A 21,149-nucleotide genomic window follows, 5' to 3' on the forward strand; every position below is an offset into this window, starting at 1 on the left:
CACCATGGCATCAATCCAAACCAGCTGTTGCACTGCTTCCTTAAAGGAAGATGGCTCTGTCACAACACATTTTCCCATAAGAGCCATGTATCTAGTGTACCTCTCAGGTGACCTCTTCTACCTGCACTGAGAAGTGGGTGCTCCCACATTATCCCGTGAATCATCCAATAATCTGTCTGCCTCTCTGGTGTGCTTTCTTCCCTCTCTGGAAGACTCTGCCTGAGTGGATGTCTCCACTTCCGAATCCTCTGCATGTGGCTACTCCACATCAATATGAGGCTTCTCAACCTTAGGAGCTAAAATCTCATCATCCTCATGTAGCTCAAGCTCCCTCTCAAGGGAAACTCACATGGTCTTCTCCTCATTGAATCTGACATCCCCACGAACCACTTTGATCCTGCTTGTCGACAAGTACACCTAATAGTTGTGAGGTGTATCAGTGTACCCCCCAAATATCCCCAACTTTTTTGTCGACTCAAGCTTCTTCTGTGCATCTTTGGTCACAGTGAAATATACCGATGTTTCAAAAATCCTTAAATGACCAACATCTTACCTCTTATCGAAATAAGCCTCCTTTGGTGTCTTCATCTCAAGTATATGATGTGGACTACGGTTCTGAACATAAACTGTTGTGTTGCATGCCTCAACCCACAAGTGAAGTGGTAGGCCCTAATCATGCAACATCGCCCTCGCTGCCCCTACTATGCTTCTGTTCTTCCTCTCGGCCACCCCATTCTGCTGAGAGTTATGGGTGTCGTCAACTCCCATTTAATCCATTCCATTGCACACAAGTTCTTAAACTAGTTTGAGACATACTCACTACCATTATCACTCCATAGAGCTTTAACCTTCTTGCCCGAATCTTTCTCGACCAATGCTTTAAACTCACAAAACTTTGTGAAAGTTTGATCCATTTTCTGCATGAAAAATATCCAGCAATTACGAGAATAGTCATCAACAAATATAGCATAATACTTGTGTTTGGCCATGGATGTTGTCGAGAATGGTCCACACACATATGAATGGACTCACTCTAGAATAGCCTCTGCACAACTGTCTTTGTTGTGAAAGGAAGACTTGGTGTATTTTCCCAAAGTACACCCCTTGCATGTATCAACTTGCTCAAGTGTACCTCTGGGAAGACTGATAAAGATTTGTTGTAATATCTTCAAAGCCCCATGATGTAATTGGCCCAATCGCCTATGCCACAACTCACCAACGTCTTGTTTCTGCACCCTTTCTTCTTTTTTTCTCAAAAAAACACACTCCTCTAAGAGATTCTTCACTTGAATCCCTATCTTCTTTACTTGACCCATGGCTATGTGTCGAAGGAACACCTTTCCTTTCGAGAAGGTCACATCATAGCCTCTATCCTCAAGCATGGCAATGGATACCAAGTTCTTCTTCAGCCTGGGCACATACATAACATTCTTCAAGATGAATGGAGCCCTATGCTCCCTCTGAAAATTAATCGTGCCTAATCTAGTAACACTATACTTCCCATCATCACCCATCTCGATATGCATCTGGAGATATTTCTCCTCTAGGTCACTGAATAACTCTTTGTCGCCAGTCATGTGGAATGAAGCTCCATTGTTTAAGTACCATACACTTCCCATCATTGATGACACCATGCATGTAATGAGGGAAAATTCCAATTCAAATTGAGAGGCCAAAGCCTCACCTGTCGCTCCTCCTGAGGACTTCTTCTTAGACTTCTTGAGTGGAAAATTTGTAGCAAAATGGCCCAACTCATGACAATGAAAGCATTTAACTTTCGCCATGTCTTTCTTCTTACCTCCATGATAAGAATCTGATTTGGAATGGGAAGCTTTCCCTTTCCCCTTCTTTTCCTTAATTGCTAAGGCACAATTCTCTTCATCATCAATCTTTGATGAAGAGCCATCCCTGGTGTTCCTCCTGATCTCCTCCTACATCAAATCTGACCATAGTCATTCCTAATCTAGTAGCTTCTCCTGACCATTGACAGAGTCATGATAACTATGCAAACTCTTTGGGAGTCCTAGAAGAGAAAGACTCACCATGTCATCCTCGGAAAATGTGATTCCAACACTTCCAAGTTCATCACGACACTTAGTGAACTTGGTCAAGTATTTTGGAATCGTCTCACCTTTATCCATTTTGATTTTTCGAAGTTTGTCCTTCAGTGCTAATTTCCTTTGGTCACTGTTGTTCTGATACAAGTCCGTCAATGCTTTCCACATAGCATACATAGTTTCCTTGCCATGGAGACTCGAGATAATGTGGTCTCAAACTCCCTCAAGGATTATCTGCCTTGTCTTTGCCACACACTTCTTCCATTCGACGAAATTCTGTGCATTCGATGATGCTGACTTTGGAGTTTCTTGATCAACGAATTCCTTCAATCCATTATCATATAGCACAACCTCCATTTTGTCCCTCTAGGCTATAAAATTTGAGCTGCCTTCCAAGGCATACTCGAGCTGCAGACCGTATAATGCCATCTTCTGATCCTAAAGTATGTATTGCAATTTCGAATTTCACCTGTAACCCAAAACTCAAAAAATTGAAATCTCTTCTAGTATATTGAATTCATCTTCGATATCATGTAGAAAATCATGTAGATTCATAAGCTCATGCAATGTACTAAAGCACAGGACAAGAATCTACTTCTACTTTCAACCAATAGAAGCCAATAGATCGATGAAAACAATATGAACAAGAAGAAGACAAATCAATGGAACATAACACAAGATGTATATAGGGAAAGCCACTGCTCAAAACCCTGCTATATGTATTGCGTTAAATCAGAAATATGAGTGAAGATACAAAGCTTGTTCTCACTAGAACAATTCCGCACAAGTATGCTCAACTCTCTTAGCTCACAAGTTAGCTCTTGGCCAACACTTAGCCAATTTTGTAGCTCTCCAAGCCCCTAATCTCTTGTGTTAATTCCTAGGATGAATAGCTTGTATTTAAAGGGAATTCACGCTTCCATAACTGTGCAATTCAAGCATAGGATCAATCTTTGATGTATGCATGATATTTACACTCCAGTAAATAATACCACTAACATTACATTGTCCCTGCACTCTAGTTTCAACTGGGTCTTTCTCTGAACTGACATGCATGAGTTTATCATGAGGGAATCTTCAGTTAACTGGAGTAGCACTAGTGGATGCATTAATGCACCAACTGACTGTTAGTCCTCTATTAGTTCCAAAAACAATTTAGAACTAATTTGACTGAACTTAACTCAGTAAACTCAGTGATCTAATTTCCAATGCTATTTAAACTCATATTGGACCTCTAAAACTTAGGGAGAACATATACATGACTACAGAAAGACTTCCAACTCGAAATTCGTAAGATAATTAAGTTAATTAAGTTAATTAACTATTTACAAGTTTCTATGAGAGTATAATTCGATTTTAATTCTTAGTTTAATTCAAGGACAAATTAAACTGGAATTTCTTGTTGCCATTTCTCAACACTTTTAACCAAGGGCTGTTACAGAGAGCCATGTAACCAATGTACCTATCAGGTGACCTCCTCTTCTTGCACTGTGATGCGGGGGCTCCCACATTCTCCCTTGCATCCTGCAACAATATATCATCTTCTCTAGTTCTCTTTCTCCCCTCTCTAGAAGATTTTGGTTGGGTGGGTGTCTCCACTCTACCTCTTGTCCGCTCCTCTACATATAGCTGCTCCACAACCTCTTGAAGCTCATCCCAAGGATCCTTATTTGGAGCTATAAGGTCCTACTCCTGTGGCATACTCAGCTCTCGTTCGAGAGAGCATCTCATAACCTTATCCTCATCAAACTTGACATCTCTCCTTACAACTGTCATCCTCAGTGAAGGTAAATACACCCAGTAATTGTGTGGAGTTTTGGTGTATCCTACAAAAAATTCCAACATTGCTATAGGCTAAAGTTTATTCCTCAAATACTTGGAGACATGGAAATAAATTGAAGCTCCAAAAATTATGAAATGAGACACATCAGGCTTTCTACCAAAGAAAGATTCCTCTAGTGTGATCATGCCAAGTATTCTATGAGGACTTTGGTTCTGCAAGTAGATTGCAGTGTTGCATGCTTCTTCCCATAGATGTAATGACAACCCCTGATCATGTAAAATTGCCCTTGCCACTCCCCCCATGCTCATGTCCTTCCTCTCAACTACCCCATTCTGCTGTGAGTTATGGGGTGCTATTAGTTCCCTTCGAATACCTTCTTTCACACAGAAATCCTTGAAGGAATGCGAAAAAAATTCACCTCCATTGTCTCCACTGAGAACCTTCACCTTCTTCCTAGTCTCCTTCTCAACCAATTCCTTGAATTCAACAAATTTAGAGAAAACTTCATCCTTCTTTCACATGAAGAAGATCCAACATTTTCTAGAGAAATCATCAATAAAAATAACATAGTACTTATGTTTTGCTGTGGAGGTTGTAGAAAATGGTCTATAAACATCAGAGTGGACTCACTCCAAGATTGCATCTTCTCTGCTATCTCAGAAATGGAAAGTGAATTTGACATATTTCCTCAATGTGAAACCCTTGCAGACATTTTGTTGGTTAAGGGAGCCTTTAGGGAGATTGATGATAATTCATTGCATAACTTTTAAGATACCATAATATAGATGACACAATCTCTTGTGCAAAATTTCTCCAACATCTTGACTCTACAAATTTTCAGCCTTACTTCTCAATGTAGTGCAATCTCCCACCTCAAGTTTTTTATAGTTTTTTCACACGAACCCCAATGTTCTCCACTTTCCTGGTAGCTATGTGTCTCAGAAAGAATTTCCATTTACTGAAAATAACATCATAGCCATGATCCTCTAATATTGCTATAGAGATTGGGTTCTTCTTCAGCCCAGGTATAAACATAACATCTTTGATGAAAAGAGGAGAGGCCTTCTCCCTCTCAAAAGTGACAATACCAATTCCTATAACATTGTACCTCCCATCATCCCCCATCTCGATATGCATTTGGAGATCCTTCTCCTCTAGGCTACTGAAAAACTCCTTGAATCCTGTCATATGGAACGAGGCACCATAATCAAGGTACCACACACTCCCCATAATAATGATGATCATGCATGCTATTAGGATGAAGTCTAATTCGAATTTTGAAGCCAGTGCTTCTCTTGCTGCTCCTCCTGAAGGATTCTTGGTAGACTTCTTGTGTGGAATTTTTGTTGCATAGTGCCCAAATTCGTTGTAGTGGAAGAATTTTATCTTGCTTAAGTCTATCTTCTTGCCATTATTTTGGTTGGATTCAAGTTCTCTCTGGGTCTTCTTCCCCTTTCAAACCAATGCAAAATTCTCTTCATCCTCAGCTTTGGATGATGTCCCATCTTTATTATTTCTCCTGAACTTTTCTTAAACCAAATCAGACCACAACCTTTCCCAATTTGGTAATTTTTCCCTTCCATTTATAGAGTCTTGGTAGCTGTGCCAAGATTTTGGAAGGCCTAAAAGATCTAGGCTCACCAGGTCATCTTCTACTGCATTCAGCTTGACCCCTCCAAGCTCATCTCGAACTTGTGTAAACTTTAGAGAGATATTGCGGAATAGTATCATTTTTCTACATCTTGATGTTTCGAAGTTTGTTTTTTAGGGCCAATTTTCTATGGTATTTTCGAATAGATTAGTTAGTGTCTTCCACATAGCAAATGGCGTCTCTTTTCCATGGATATTTGAGACCACATGGTCTCTTACATCTTCTAGAAGAATTCTCCTGGCCTTTGCAACATCCTTCTTCCATTGGGATAATTGTTGTGCATCTGACTGTTGGGGTTGTGCAATGTCAGTTTTAACATATTCTAACACACCATTGTCATTGAGTATTGCTTACATTTGATCCTTCCATGCTATGAAATTCGAGCTACCTCAAGGGCATAATCCAATCTTAGTCTGTTGAAAGACATTCTTTCAATCATGAAGAAAAACTACTTCACTGAATCAAAATTGCTAAGACACAAAAGTTTGAAATACTAGTTCTAATGTGATTTCAGGGCTCTTATACCATGTATATATTTGATAGAAATTACAAATTCTCAAGATTTCAAACTGAAAAACAAGAGACACAATTCTACTCTATTGATCTGCAGAATCAAAACCACAATTTAGAACAACATGCATAAACATGCAACAAACAAAACCACAAATACACAATGATTTATAGGGGAACCCAATTGGGAAAAACCCCTCAAGCCTCTTTGCATTAATCAGTTGAATAGAGAAACTATTACAATTACTAGCTCCAACTTTGAGCTTAACCCGCAAAAGAATAATTCTTCTCTCTGCTGAATGACAAAGTTTGGCCAACACTTAACCACTTATTTTCTCATCAAGCCTCCTATTTCCTTGCAAATAGGAATTTCCTCCAAATTGATTGCACAATTCCCAAGGATTGATATTCAGATTCATGCAACACCTATACACTCAAACTAGTTTACAAATGATGTTACATTACCTTGTCATCTCCACTTCAACTGAGGAACTCAAATTCCTTGCATGCATAAGCTATTCTGGGCTGATTGATCAATTAACTAACAAGTCTTTGAGTTAGACTATTGTCCCACTGCACCACTGACCTTCAACTGACTCTATCAATAGTTAGAGGCCAGGTAACTGAATACAACTGAAAATAACTAAACTGGATTACTAAAATTTAGCAACTGTACATCCATAACTGAACTCCAAGCCCTCTCACTAAAATTGAATGAGCTAACTAAGTGATAAGAGCCATGTCACACTAGTTAACTGCCTCCAAGTTGTCTTGTTAATGTGGAAATTCGACTTACTCAATTTGACTAAGGCTAAAGTCAAATTGAACCTTTCTTGCTACATATTTTCAACACCATCATCTAATTATGTACAACTCTAGCACATATAAACATCATTAGATGGCACACAAATATGATAATATAACAGGGCATCATCACCATGATCAAATCTAACAAAACATAAACATTTTAATCTAACATCATTACCACACACATCCCCCAATTAATATAAATCTCATGTCAAATAACTGCTATCACATACACATCTATCTGTAAGCACATTAAATGAACATATCTAACATGACCTAACAATATACACATCAATACCAACGTATAAATTAAGTACATATACATGAAAAAAATGCACCACACACACACACACACACACACACACACACACACACACACACACACATCAAACCAGCCACCTCCTCCTCCACCTTAGTTGAGTTCGACAGATGTTGACGTTGTAGTTGACCATCTGTCATCTTCTACTACATACCAGGCTGGCACTACTACGTCTATTGTATTAGATATTTTATTACTGTAATCAAATATCTTATACAACATACATAGTAGTTCCAACCTGGTATGTAGTAGAAGATATTATATGGTCAACTACAACATCAACGTCTATCAAACTCAATTGAGGTGGTGGAGGAGGTGGCTGGTCTATAGTAGAAGATGATGGATGGTAAAGTACTACCTCAACGTGGTCTGTTGAACTCTGAGGTGGAGGAGGAGGTGGTTGGTTTGCTATGTCAAGAGAAACATAAGGCACGTCCTGTAGCTCTGGTATCTCATCATCGGGTGACTGTCGAGGAGGTGTACTACCAAAAGGATCATCGAACCCCTGACAACCATGATCTGATGGGGTGGTACTACCAAAAGCATCATGATCAGCATCCTCATCATCATGATCATGATCACCACTCTCATTATCATGATCGTGATCACCACTCTCATTATCATGATCATGATCACCACCCTCATCATTATAATCACCACCCTCACATGATGTATCTGCCGCTGCATCCCTCATCGCTGCCAGTAACATACTAACTCTGATGATATGATGCATAAGGGACATCATCACACACGGAAAGTCTTTGTACAGATCCACAAACCTAGGATCTGCGCTGATATCTTGAACCCTAATCTGAATTGGGGCAGATTAGTTATGCTATGCTAATTCCCCTCATCAGAATATAAAAATGTGCTTGAGGTTGTACTCCAAAATAGCAAGTAAGAGCATGAATTTTATGTGTTTTTGCTTATAAATAGTTTCATGAAGAAAAAATTAAAACATGAAACCAAAACACTAAATGGAAGCATGCATCAAACAATAATACCCCAGCCATTGATAAAGGAGTTCACCCCTCCTGGGATACATCTCCTTGGATCAACTCTAAAGGCATGACCCCTTCTCATTATGCTCAAAATTCTTCAGATAAAGAGTACATAAATGTGCTGACAGAAAGAGTGGCTTGTTTCCCCTTCAAAGAAACATTCTTCTACAAAGAATTCTCACTCTAAATATATGACAACCTACTGTTAGTCATGGAACAATCAACAAGCTAAGGGCTCTCAAATCAAGACCCCATACTCTAACTTCCAAGAGCATAAACAAGTACAACAATCAACTTGAAGTACTTAACAAATCTATTTATCCATACACATATAGAGCAAAGAAAAAATACAACTACAACACTGCTGTAATGGCTGCTACAGAAAACATATGGAGGCTAGAATACCCCTACAAGGTCATCTCCATCTTGTAACTCCATAAACTGAATCAACACTCTAGTTGACCAGGGCATCCATAGGTTTCACTTTACAAAAATCTTATCCAAAAGTGCTCCTTTGATACTGAAACGTATTCAAAATGGTTCTAAATGCCCAAAAATGGCTATCTAGCCTCCTTTTTCTTCCAATTTGGTTGAAAATTGCCTTAGTTATGATTTTTTCAAGTCTCCCCACAATTTTCTCCTCCAAATATAGCCTACAACTAGTTAAATTCATTATCCGCAATCGAAACTAGTAGTTCCGCCGAAATTGGTGGTCCCGCCATCAATCCTGCCAATCTCGCAGTTAAGGGCCGAGTGATCACATGCAGAGTGGAGGGTCCGACGGTTATGACGATGGTCCCGCAGTTTGTCGGATATCGCTATCGGCGTGCCAAGGGTAATGCATATTACACAAGACTTAATGCATAAACATGCGATCTAGTGATAAGACAGACCTGCTAGATTATAAACTACTCCCAGTAGTCTATCGCTCATCACAATCTGCGTTATCACATCGGGACTTAATTTATGCCTGTACCAGGGCTGATAACTTGTGGCCGATGCGATTGCAATATGCGATCACATCGCATCGTAACTCCATGCCCTGATGGGGTCAGGGCTAATTGTTGTTCTGTTCCCTTTCGCCGATATGCGATTGCGATTAGACTGCATCACAACTTTGGCCGATATCGCATCGCACTCCATGCTTGAACCGGGGACCAATCACCATTAACCTGTGATGTACGATTGTGATTGTATTGCATTGCAACCTGCATTATGCCGGGGGCCGATTATTTAACCTGACCTATCTACCACTGCAATTTGTGATTTGAAATTTGCGAGGGGTAATGGAGGGTTGCCACTTTGTACCTCCCAATTGGTGAGGACCTTTGCCACAACATCCCAATCCTGCCATGTCATCAAGTCAACCCTGAACTTTGACCGCCTCTAACTTCTGTATAAAAACTCAGATTTGAGTGTCGTTCACACCATTGGATTCAGAATGATGAGCTCTCCAGTTTGAAGCTAAACTTATCAAAATTCTGACACCTTGAAATTTTGACAATTTCTGAGCTCCTAATCAAGCCCTCACAGGGAAAACTCCCACATTAACCAAAACTCTAGCCTATCTATTGCAGTAGTCCATTCGAGATTGCAGACCATCCTTATAACCTCGAATGCCCACGCCCCCCTAAGGATGTGCCTCTCCCTCTTGGGCCTCACCCAACTCCTCGTCTCCTCCATCCGGTGGGGTTGAGGCATGTCCCCATTGAATGTGTCGATGTCTACAAAATATATAGTGCACAACAATAATTAGACAATTTCATTAAACAATTCAATAAAACAAGTTAAAGAATGTGCTAGAATAAATTTTATTGTAAATAATTAAAACAATAAAATGAAAGTAGATTAATTTAAAGAAAACACTAATATAACCTCTATCATTTGGAGGCTTAGCTGCTATGAAGAGGATGTTCGGACACTATCCCCAATCAATCCTTGCATACGAAAATGCCAACATGACAAACATATGGTCATCCTCATTGGCTAGTAGTGCCAATGCCTCAGTGAAAACCATGGTTGGATACTCTAGCAGGTCCCTCTTGGGAATCATTTGCCCCCACATATGCATTCAGACCTCAGTGGTCGGCCTAGGAGGGTGACGGTCAAATTTAGGCCTCGTCGTTGAAAACCTATCAAAAAAAAATATTTGAAACAAAAGGGAAGGTCACTGTCCCATGTCTTAAATCATGATATGTATCTAAAGCCATACAAAATTGCCTCAAAAAAACGGCAGACCATCTGATTCAACATGGCACCTGAATCAAAGAATCGACATAATACAAAAGAGGGCAGTTAATGCGTTTCCATCACTGCTAGAGTGTGTAATAGTGGTGACTAATAATGAGGGGCACCTACCCTCCTTGAAACAAAAGAATAATTACGTAGTTGTCCACCACCCACTTGAAAATATGTTGGATGTATTGCTTGAGACCCTACATATCTATGAGTGTAAGCAAGTTGAGTCTCAATTGCAATCCCATGGGGGGCATCAGGGAACTGGGGAAAACCATCCCCTCTCTTGTATTGTCCGGTGATAAAGTATATGTCCTCCTGAGAGGGCCTATACCACGCCCTAGGACCGACATGGAAAGCTTGCTTTTGGCCACTTCATTGGCTGATTAGATGCGCCAACAAGGCAAAGTGCACCTTCAACAATGTTTCCTCCTCATACTACTAGAGGAGGCCTACATTCCTTAAGAGCGTTCGGGTCACTGCATTAATAAGGAGAGGGTATAAATCCCTCTCCCTCTCTCTGGCCTCCCATGTTCGAACCATATTGTATTATTCTTCCTACTGCTCTTGCTCCCTCTGCTGACGTCTCTACTACATGATTGACATATAAAATACATCAGCCTCATACATAAAACACATTTTTTTTTATTAAATGAAACATGTATTTAGAAATATGGAAACATAACTTTCAATTAAAAAAATCATCGGTGCACTCAAAACACATTCATGCATCGTCTTTGGTGCACCGCCAAACATAACCACACCGATTTCCGTGTGCATATAAGTATGACACACCGCTGTTTATTCACAAATTTAAATTTTCATCGCAGTGCATCACACTTATGCATCGGTGCATACATATAACCTTTTCACACATGTACGAAATGTTGAGGTTATCAAATGCACCGAGCTATAGCAATATCTTTAAATATTATTTTTGTCGTGTGTTTGGTAAATATAAATGCATCGAGAGTAACACACTGATGTATAATTTATTGCTTTCCCAGTGCGTTTTCATTTAAGAAACATGCCACAAAAATCATGGTGCGTTTTCATTTAAAAAATGCACCGTAAAAATCGCGGTGCGTTATGTTCATGCACTGAAATGTGGTGCACCCTGTAAATTTACAATGTGCACCACTATCAGTGCGAGCCGAACATATCGAGTGCACCACACAAGGAAATTTTGTTCTTTCAAAACCAATACAAAGTTTAAGTTAATTTGCAATTCTAATCCGCTGGAAAATTAAATTAGAGAGAAACATAGACATTACCTAGGCATTTGGTCGTCGGGGAGGCATTGTTGACACGTAATGGAGAATTTTTTTTTTTTAACACGGTTTGAAAAAATTGGAAAGTGAGCACATTATGAAAGGATGATGGGCAAGAGAAGCACCAACATCAAGGCACTTGCATCAGGCAAGAGTGGAACCAGTGCTTCAAAGCTCTCCCGCACTGTAGATGGTAAAAATGAAATTTACGGTCGGGAGTTTTTTTTAACCCTCCTCCGGTTACTCTAACAGCACCAGTGGGCAATAGATCCAAGAGCACCGCATTATTTATTTATTAATTATTATTATTATTATTATTTTTTAATTAAAATATCTATCGTGGTGCTTTTCTTAAGACGCCCTGGGGAATTCTAATACAAGTAATGCATTGATGCTTTGCTTGACTATAACACCACTCTATTTTTAAAAATTAAAGAATTCCTAGTGGTGCTCTTTAAAAGATGCCTCAGGGAATTTTAATACATTTACCGCACTGATGCATCGTTGGAGAATAACACTACATTTTTTTGAAATTTAAAAAATATAGCAATGCTCCTTCGTGGTATGTACCTATGCATTTTACTACATGAAGGGTGCTAGTGCTATCGATTATTAAAGCACTAGTGCGCTATGTCATTTAGCACACCGCGTTTTTTTTATTTTATAAAATTAAAATTTCCACTGTGCACCATGTTCTATGTGGCACCGGTGCTCATATGGATAGTAAACCACTGACGCATTTGTATATTGTAGATGCACCATCCAAAAAACATCCGATAAAACATTTGCCCACCCACCTTCGCTACAATAGATTTTTGGGCTATTTCTATAGGGGGTTTTGCAAAAACCTCCGCTAGGTCTTTTCCTTGTATTGTCATTTCCCAAACTCTTTTCATAGTATTCTCTAGAGATTTTTCTCGAGGAATCGTGTCTCTAATTAGGTGCTATAAGATGAGGAGTGAATCTCCCATGATAGTGAGATCTTTCACCTGCTTTTCTTTGGCTCTCAAAAGACCTTACTAAAGGATATGAATATTTGCTTGGTTGTTTGTCATGTGACCAAGTCCCCATGCATATCTGAATACTTTGTCATCTTCAAAGTTATAAAGAGTCCATCCCCCTCGTGCCAACCTACATTATCTTTCACAATTTTACAATAAACAAAATGTAAATATTATAACAAGATGTTGCAATTTCTTTATAATAGTTTTTTTTTAAGAGTAGGAGTCCCAATCTTTTCAAACCTTGTTGAGAAAAAATAATCTGAAATTAATTTCCATGTTGTAAGGAAGTTGTATTAGAAAAATGCTAGCATTTTAATGATCTTGTACTCATGTTTACTCCTTATTTAAAATGTGTAACAAAAACCTCTTTGGATATGGTCTTCTTAACACCTTTACCTTTGTATGATTACCATATTCAATGATTTGTAATGTAACAAAGTGGCTTAAAACCTACTTGTTAAGGGGTTAGTTAGACAATGATTAAAGGATTGATAAGTTAGTGGGTTAGTAGCATCAATTAAAAATTGAATAACTGTATTCAACCATAGTAGTTAGGGGTTTAACATCTTAGTGGTTATGACACATTAATTGGTTGATTAACAAATGGTTAAGGTGATTGTGGGTTGTTGGACTAATGATTAGATATTATGTTGATTAGTGGGTTAGTGGTGAGGGATTTAGTAAATTAGTGGTTGGATTTATTTTGGTTGTAAAAAAATCCAAGTGAGTTTGAATCAGGGAGCTTGGCCTATTTTAGATAGGCCAAAGAAACTTTGAGTCTATTATGGCAATCAAAAGATTTTTTGATGATGTAGACTTAGATGTAAGAGTAAAAACCTTGATTGCAAAGTGGAGACGCAAAGGAAATAATTTTCACAAAACATCTAAGGGGATGTGTTACAGAGTTCATTGAATAACACTTGAGCTAGTGGAAATCTTGTTGAAGTCTTTGATGTAGGCATGTATTGAGTTTGAAGTGATTGTGCTTGGTCTTTACTAAGTCAATTAAAGAACTGAATAGCTAGATTGTATCCATATTTGATTGTTGGCCTTTTGAAATGTTTCCCTAGTTGGAATAAAGAGGTCATAAGATTTAATCACATGGGGGCAAACTGTGAACAATGGCCTCTTTGACTTCTTGGAAGAAGGCTTGGTAAATGGACGTGAAATGGAGGAATATGGGTGCCTCTGTGGTCAGTGAAAATTCATGTAGTTTTAGAAGCCCTTTGGACAAGCAAAGTATCTTTCAACCCTAAAAAGTAAAAAAATAAAAATAAAAATTATATGAATTGGAAAAAAAAACAACATTAAAAAATGCCCCTAAAATGAATTAAAACCTCCACTTAACCAATCAATCATAAAATATAAAAAGTGAATTTCAAAATAATAATATACTAAATAATGTAATTTATTAATGTAAAATTTTGAAATGTTGTGCAAAATATTTAGTGAAGTCACAAACTAATGCAAAAGCAAAGGAATACTAGTACATATAATAATAATAATAATGTATGATTCAATTTTGGTTGTAAAATCTTTGTAGAGTGTTTGTATGTGAGTGAGAAAGAAGCTGTTTTCTTTCTTTACGTTTTGTGTGTGTATGTGTGAAGGAAAGTGTTTTCCTTCTTGAAACTAGTTTCTCTTCATTAGTAAAGAGGCTTAATGCATGTTTTACATATTAAGTTGGTAAGTGGACATCAATATGATATTTTATCTAATTAATTTACATATGATATAAATCAAGTGTTTATTTGATATGAGACACCATGTGAGTGTAAGATAAAAATTAATCAAATTGCCCCCTATTTTTATGATTCATAGGTTTATGGTTTTGGCAGTTTTTATCTCATCCCCTCAAAAATGCTATCTCACCATTTTAAAAATGAGAATTAGTGGTTTTTCGAGGTGACTCTCATAATCAACGCAAATTACCAAAATTGCAGTCTATGCAAGGGATTGATAAAAAACATAGATTTTGAGATAGGGCTCTTCTAGTCCACCAAAAAAGGTTGATCACTATCCCCAATTCTATGTGTAATGGTTATTGAGCCGATGTCTATCTCATGCATAACAAAATAGCATAAGCCTTATCCAATGCATTCCTCTCCCAAATTCAAATGGAAATTGGCTAGTAAATAAACACTTTGTGGATGATCAAGCTAAATGATGAATATTGGGCTTTCAGTGGTCAAGTATCCCGCCATCGACTATCAGGTTTCAAGAGCACTACAACAACTACCAACATAAACCCCCAATACTCATGGATTCTAAAATGTCCATCGACCAATAAAGAGTTTCACATCAGTTATGATTGCGTATTGGCCTTTCAACTATAGGTTGTCGGGAGGTCATCTTTCGAATGATCAAGCTACTAGGTGTTGGATACCCTTATCCATCCACCAAGAAAAAATGACCGATGCAAATAGAACTTGACAATGTTCATCAACTAATGGAGGATTTCTTGTCAATTAACTATAGTGTATTAGGACAACAAATATAGAGCTATCAAATATTAGGTGTTTGGACGTCGAGGATCAGGATGTTGGGTGAAGAGATGTGAAAAATGTCAAGATAACCCTTGATGTTGATAGATTCGATAATGTTTGTTGAACAACGAGGAAAATTCTTGTCATATAACTATCTTATCAAGAAGTTGGGATATCGATTATCAGGATATCAATTATCAACTTTTGAGGTATCAAGTATTGTGAGGTTGGGACCTCTACTATTGGGTTTTTCTCTCGATACTGAAAACACTCAATAATTGGTTGATGTGGCATCCCGATGTGGTGTTGATGTGGCATCTCAGTGTCGTGTTGATGTGGCATGAAGGTATGCCCTGGGTGATTTTGCATGATTTTCTGGTGCTATTGTGGCATGTCAACATGGTGAGTTATCATGGTATGAAGGAAAGCCTTGGGTGACATGGCATTTTGATGTGGAACGATGAAATGGCTCGGTGATGTGGATTAGTGTAGTGGTCCTAAGGTGGTAGGCGAAGTGGTACAATTGAGAATATGGCCCTATGAGGTGGTGACATATAGACGAGGACTATTACATGTCAGCCACATGGCATGGTAAGGATGTTGATGTCCACATGTAGGATGTACTTTTCAAATGGGCATAACTTTGTACCTGGAGTTCAAAATGAGATGAAATTTATATCGTTGGAAAATTCATAATAATCAAAAGCAAATTTTCATAGTTACTCATATTGCTAGAATATATATATATATTATTTTTTCCTGGAAAAACCGTGATGATGATTTGTGTGTTCAACGTTTCGGGTGGAAACTCAACCCATCATCAGGGAGATGAAAGCTTTAAACATATGTTGAACGAGTGTCGATAAAGAGATTATATAGGATAGAAAGGAACTTTCATCAAGGAAACATTTTTGTTTTTTAAAGTAAGGGTCAAGATTAAGGAGGGATTGAAATCAAATTAATAAAATGGATTAAAATAATAAAAAGGTAAAATCTTTGCCCAAGGTTCATTAGAGTTAAATGGTAAAGAATAATAATAATATTTTTTGACTAAAAATGAAAAAATCATAACAACATAAAGGTCAAAAATATAAAATAAGGACGGGTGATCTGATAAATTAGTTTTAAGGTGGTTGATGTAACACTACCTACCACCCCCTTGTATTAATGAAACTGACACCTTAAGTCTGATTCTCAATGTTTGTCAAGGAAGTGTGGGTCATAAAAATACTTTTTCTAAAAACTTGCAGATTAGACATTGATGTCGCCATCATGTCTAGCTCGGTGAGAGCTTTCCGATGTAAATTTCTCGTCGATCTGAGTCTGAGATCAAAAGTTAATCTAAAAAAAAAATTGTTTGTTAACTTTGGCCACGTCAACCTTAGCTTGCCATGTGGCACCTATGTGATTTTGGATTTAGTCCACATGGTGATGCCACGTGGATGGTCGGGGTCCACCACACTAACTTGAGACACATTGATGGTTATATATATATATGCATTGTACATGTTGAAGGTGCACCTCACTCAAAGGTTGCCATAACTTAAAAATATAATATTTATGAATTTTCATATATTGATGGCACATATCATACATATGTATGATAACATATAATTATAAATTTGTTTATGCTTTACATAAATAAATGGGTCACAATTTAACGACACACCATAACCGTAGTTGATTGTATCGGGTATGGGAGTCTCGTTGACATCCCGCACTCCCCCTCCTTGGAACCCAACTGGCCCACATGGCGAGAATTCTATGGGGTCTACCCTGGACCTCACATGTAATTGTTATCAGACATGTTGAGGTTTATGTGGAGTCTACCTTGGACCTCCCACATCATTGTTGTCATGGGCCTACAACCCACTACTAATATGATAGATCTCCCCACTCCTTAACGTAACATGTCGGGGTTCCATAAACAATGGAACTTGACTTACCTATTTTTCAACCTGATGCCCTAAGGCCTGATGACTGGTGGGACCCACCAAGCTCACACAACATGTTGGGTCAGTAAGTCAATGATAAAACAAGCATTTAACTATTGAAGGACTTAATCTTTTTGGCATTTAAAGGTTAAATGCATTTTTTCTTGTCTCTTTTTCGTCGTTGATGCTTCTTTATTAGCAACAAACCCGTGTATGATTATTCAAGATTGTCTAATTTTTACTTTCATGTATAAATTCAAGCTTTGGTTTCTTTACATTTAAACGACTTAAGAAATCACAATTTAAAAAAAAATAAAAACAACCTAAATATGTTAATAAAACATTCTACACTCTCACTTTTTATTCATTTAGTATTTTTTCTTTTAGAGAGTAAGAAGGAATATCGCAGAGAGCCGAGAAACTTAGGAGCAGTGTAAGATCATTATCTTGGCCCGATGCCTCGAAGTTTTGGTGGCTTCCCCAAATCACATCATGCATTAGAATTAGAATTTAAATCCATCCTTTTGCATGGTTGATCTTTGAAAGAGTTGGCAAGCACCAATCCCAGTAATGGCTTTGGTTCCAAGGAGTGAATGTACATAAATGATGATTTCATGCACCAACTTAACTTTAATGCTAAGGAGAAACCTTATTATAACCATCATCTTCTTCAAAAATAGGATTACCTTGAAGAATAATTAACATAAATAATGTACTTGTTAGTAAAGAATTAGTTAAGGAAATATGAACCATGTGGTAATACCTTTGCATTCTTCGACAACATAAAATTTGAAGGAAGCCCGCTAAAAATTGCATCATTAGTGTCTCATAAGTCACATCCTCCATGAATTTACCATTCAAAGATCATGAATGGAGTGGAACGAAAAAACCCTAGCCACTGCGACCCTTGATGGTTGTTGAATCAAGTGTTATGGCTCCTCAACAATCATCTTAAGCCTCAACTCTAGACACCCTGATCTCGAGCCCCAAATTCGCTTGCACTCCAAAGGTTTTTTCCATATTTGTGAAACCTATAGATGGAACCCCTCTTTGTCTCTTTGTGAACAATGGCTCCTTGATTGCAGACATCAAGCTTCAAATTTCCAAAGCAATGGTTTTACCCTTTTCTGAGTGCGAGATCATGCATGGTCGTCGATGGCTATATATTGACTATTCTATCCATGCTCTACACATAGGCATAGATTCTACAATATCTATTTCCTCGGGTCTCTTAGGGGGTGCATGAGGCCAAAACCATTCTCAGACATAGACCTTCCATGCTTCAAGCCAAGCCAACGCTCCAACTTTGGGGGCTGAGCACTAAACACAGAAGAAATCCTTCAACGAAGCAGTGAAGGGTTGCAACTCCAACTTTGCTCCCAAAACCCTCTCAATCCCATCCTTCATCATTGACCATTCAGAGGAGATCCTATTTGTTAAGGTAACTAAATATGTCTCTATTGTGCATGCCTTTTTTAATGCAAAAAACACAATTTTCTGTAGGTTTAATGGGTTATGGCCCTTAGCTCTAGCCTTGAGGGACTAGATGAACAAAACCTAGACTACAAATTACTCTCTCCATATCTGTTCCAAGGGTTATTTTGTTATTTTATTTAATAACTCAAAATAGTGTCTAAAGGCTCTTGAACATGGACCTTGATTATGGGGGCATTCAAGCCTCTCTCTAGAACCTTGATTTCCTGAATTCAACCATTTATACATGGAGGGCATGAAGGCTCATATTCAGGTTAGGATGCCCAACTTGCCTATTCCCCTCTCCAACCCTCAGTCACTGGAGGATATAGGTAATACTTTTGGACGCTTCATCGAGATTGACGAAGAATGATTCCAGAAAGGCGTATACACATTTGCAAGAATCTGTGTAGAAATGGATCTTAGTGATGGCCTTCTAAATAAAATACACATAGATTGGCTAGAAAAATCCCTCATGTACCCTCTAGACTATGAAAACACAACCTTTCGATGCAGATCATGTTAAGAGTTTGAACATATTCAATAAAAATTCCTTTCTTCTCCCTCCTTGAGACCTCAGAAGAGACAGACTCAAAAAGGCTGACAAGCTTCTCAATCTTCTAAAAAGAGACCTACTCCTCGAGACATTCTAGCCTCGCAGCCCCTTCCAACTAACCAGTCAACCCAAGAAGAGCCTTCTTCAGGCATACAAATCCACAATCCTTCTGCTACCTCTTTGCCTCTTCCAGATCTCCCCAAGACCTACTCCCTTGTGAAAAAAGTTAAGCATTCTCGAGCTTCAAGTCAGGCCACAACCAGGATCTTTTGGACATATGAAGCTCATTGAAACGTAGTTTCCTCTCTAGAGGTAGAGCCACAAAACATGGAATTATCCTTAGATCATCTCCAAGGAGGAAAAAGGTGTCCTTAGGAGTCTGACAATTCAGATAGTGAAAAAGAGACAAGTTTCATCTCAACCAAAGCTCCAGAAGTCAACCCTGTAGAGAGTTGAGCCATAGTGTTTAACGCAACAACCTCTTCCAACATATCAAGTTGGATATATGTTCAGAAGAAAAAGGAAAAGAGGAAATGTATTAGATCCACTCAGTGATCTCATTGTCCTCTTGTTTTCTCAATATGTTGGTACCAATTCTAGGATGCTCCGACAAGAGCTCCGCCTTGTATTTTAGTAAATGATTAATAGAATTTTACTTACTTACCAAAAAAAAAGTCACATCCTCCATAAGCTAGAACAATTATCTTCCTACATGACATCTCCCAATGATGGAATGGTGTTATTATTAAACAAAAAGTGGCATATCCTTATTAAGAAATATTTAACTCCATAAATTACAAGGGAAAATCCAAAGATAAGGAAATATGAGCTACTTATTTAACATCTGCACCTCCCTAGTTTGATGACAACGATATAGGTGTTGATTTTGGAAGATTGAACCTTTAATAACCAACCTGAAGACATCCTCCCATCCTCCCATCCTCCCAAGAGTGTTGAAAACCACACATAGAAAGCATTAAATCCCAAAAACAATAAAAATGAAGCAAAACCCATACCCCTCTTTCCTGCATTTATATGCATTTAGAAAATTTCACACTCTAATTTCTACCATTTCAAAGTTTGAATCACTCCAATTTTCAAGCAAATCTTAAGCCTATTTCACAAGGGATGGTACACTCTAGTGCAACTCCTTGCTACCAGGGGAGGATACTACATCGTCATAACCCACTCAACAACACAACAAACCCCACATCAAGAGATGATTTTATTCAAATAATACTCCCTATAATAACTTACAATAAATACCAACACTATGGAGATGCTAACAAGCTTAGAAGATTCATATGCCATCCACCTCAAACTGTTAGGTATTTAAACTACGAGCTACTTAACTAGATGTCACATACATATACGCCTTCTATAAATGCTACCAGAGCAGGAGATTGCATAATCGTAACCATATAATATCACATGTTTGAAATGTTGAAGATGATACAACACTTCTAATAAACTCTAAATCAAGGTCAGAATGTAGACATGTTGAATTTTGAACATTGTTTAAACTATAATCAATCAATCATTCATTGAATAATAATAGGATATCAATCTTGCTTTGAATTTCCTATCCTAAATAACATTGATCAATTATATCTCGAATCAACCATGGAAGTGGTATGAAAGTGTAACATTTATTCATTTTAAATAATACGACATAATGAAAACAACAGAGAGAAACGACCAACCACAACCTATTTGTATTACCTACTTTTTCAAGCAACTTGAATCCAAACCAAAAAAACTTCACCTTGTACAATACAAGGGCATTTGTATACAAGATTAAGAGATAACATAAATTTTTTTTTTTTAAACTTCAGAACACATGTATTCATACAACCACAACTTATAAATCATATTATGCTATTTCCAGATGCTACAATATGCTCATGCAAAAAAATTAAAGTCTAAGCGTCTTGAGTTTCACATTCACTGCATGATTTCTATGTCCTAGGTATACAAGGCATATAACATAGTTTTGGTGATTTTCCAACATGTAATATAAATTATAAACTTTAAATTCTTCACACAAATAATCTTAAATCAT

Source organism: Pinus tabuliformis, chromosome 7 (genome assembly GCF_031772625.1).
Source record: "Pinus tabuliformis cultivar Carrire ecotype Pingquan chromosome 7, CPIR1, whole genome shotgun sequence".
Classification (NCBI taxonomy): Eukaryota; Viridiplantae; Streptophyta; class Pinopsida; order Pinales; family Pinaceae; genus Pinus; species Pinus tabuliformis.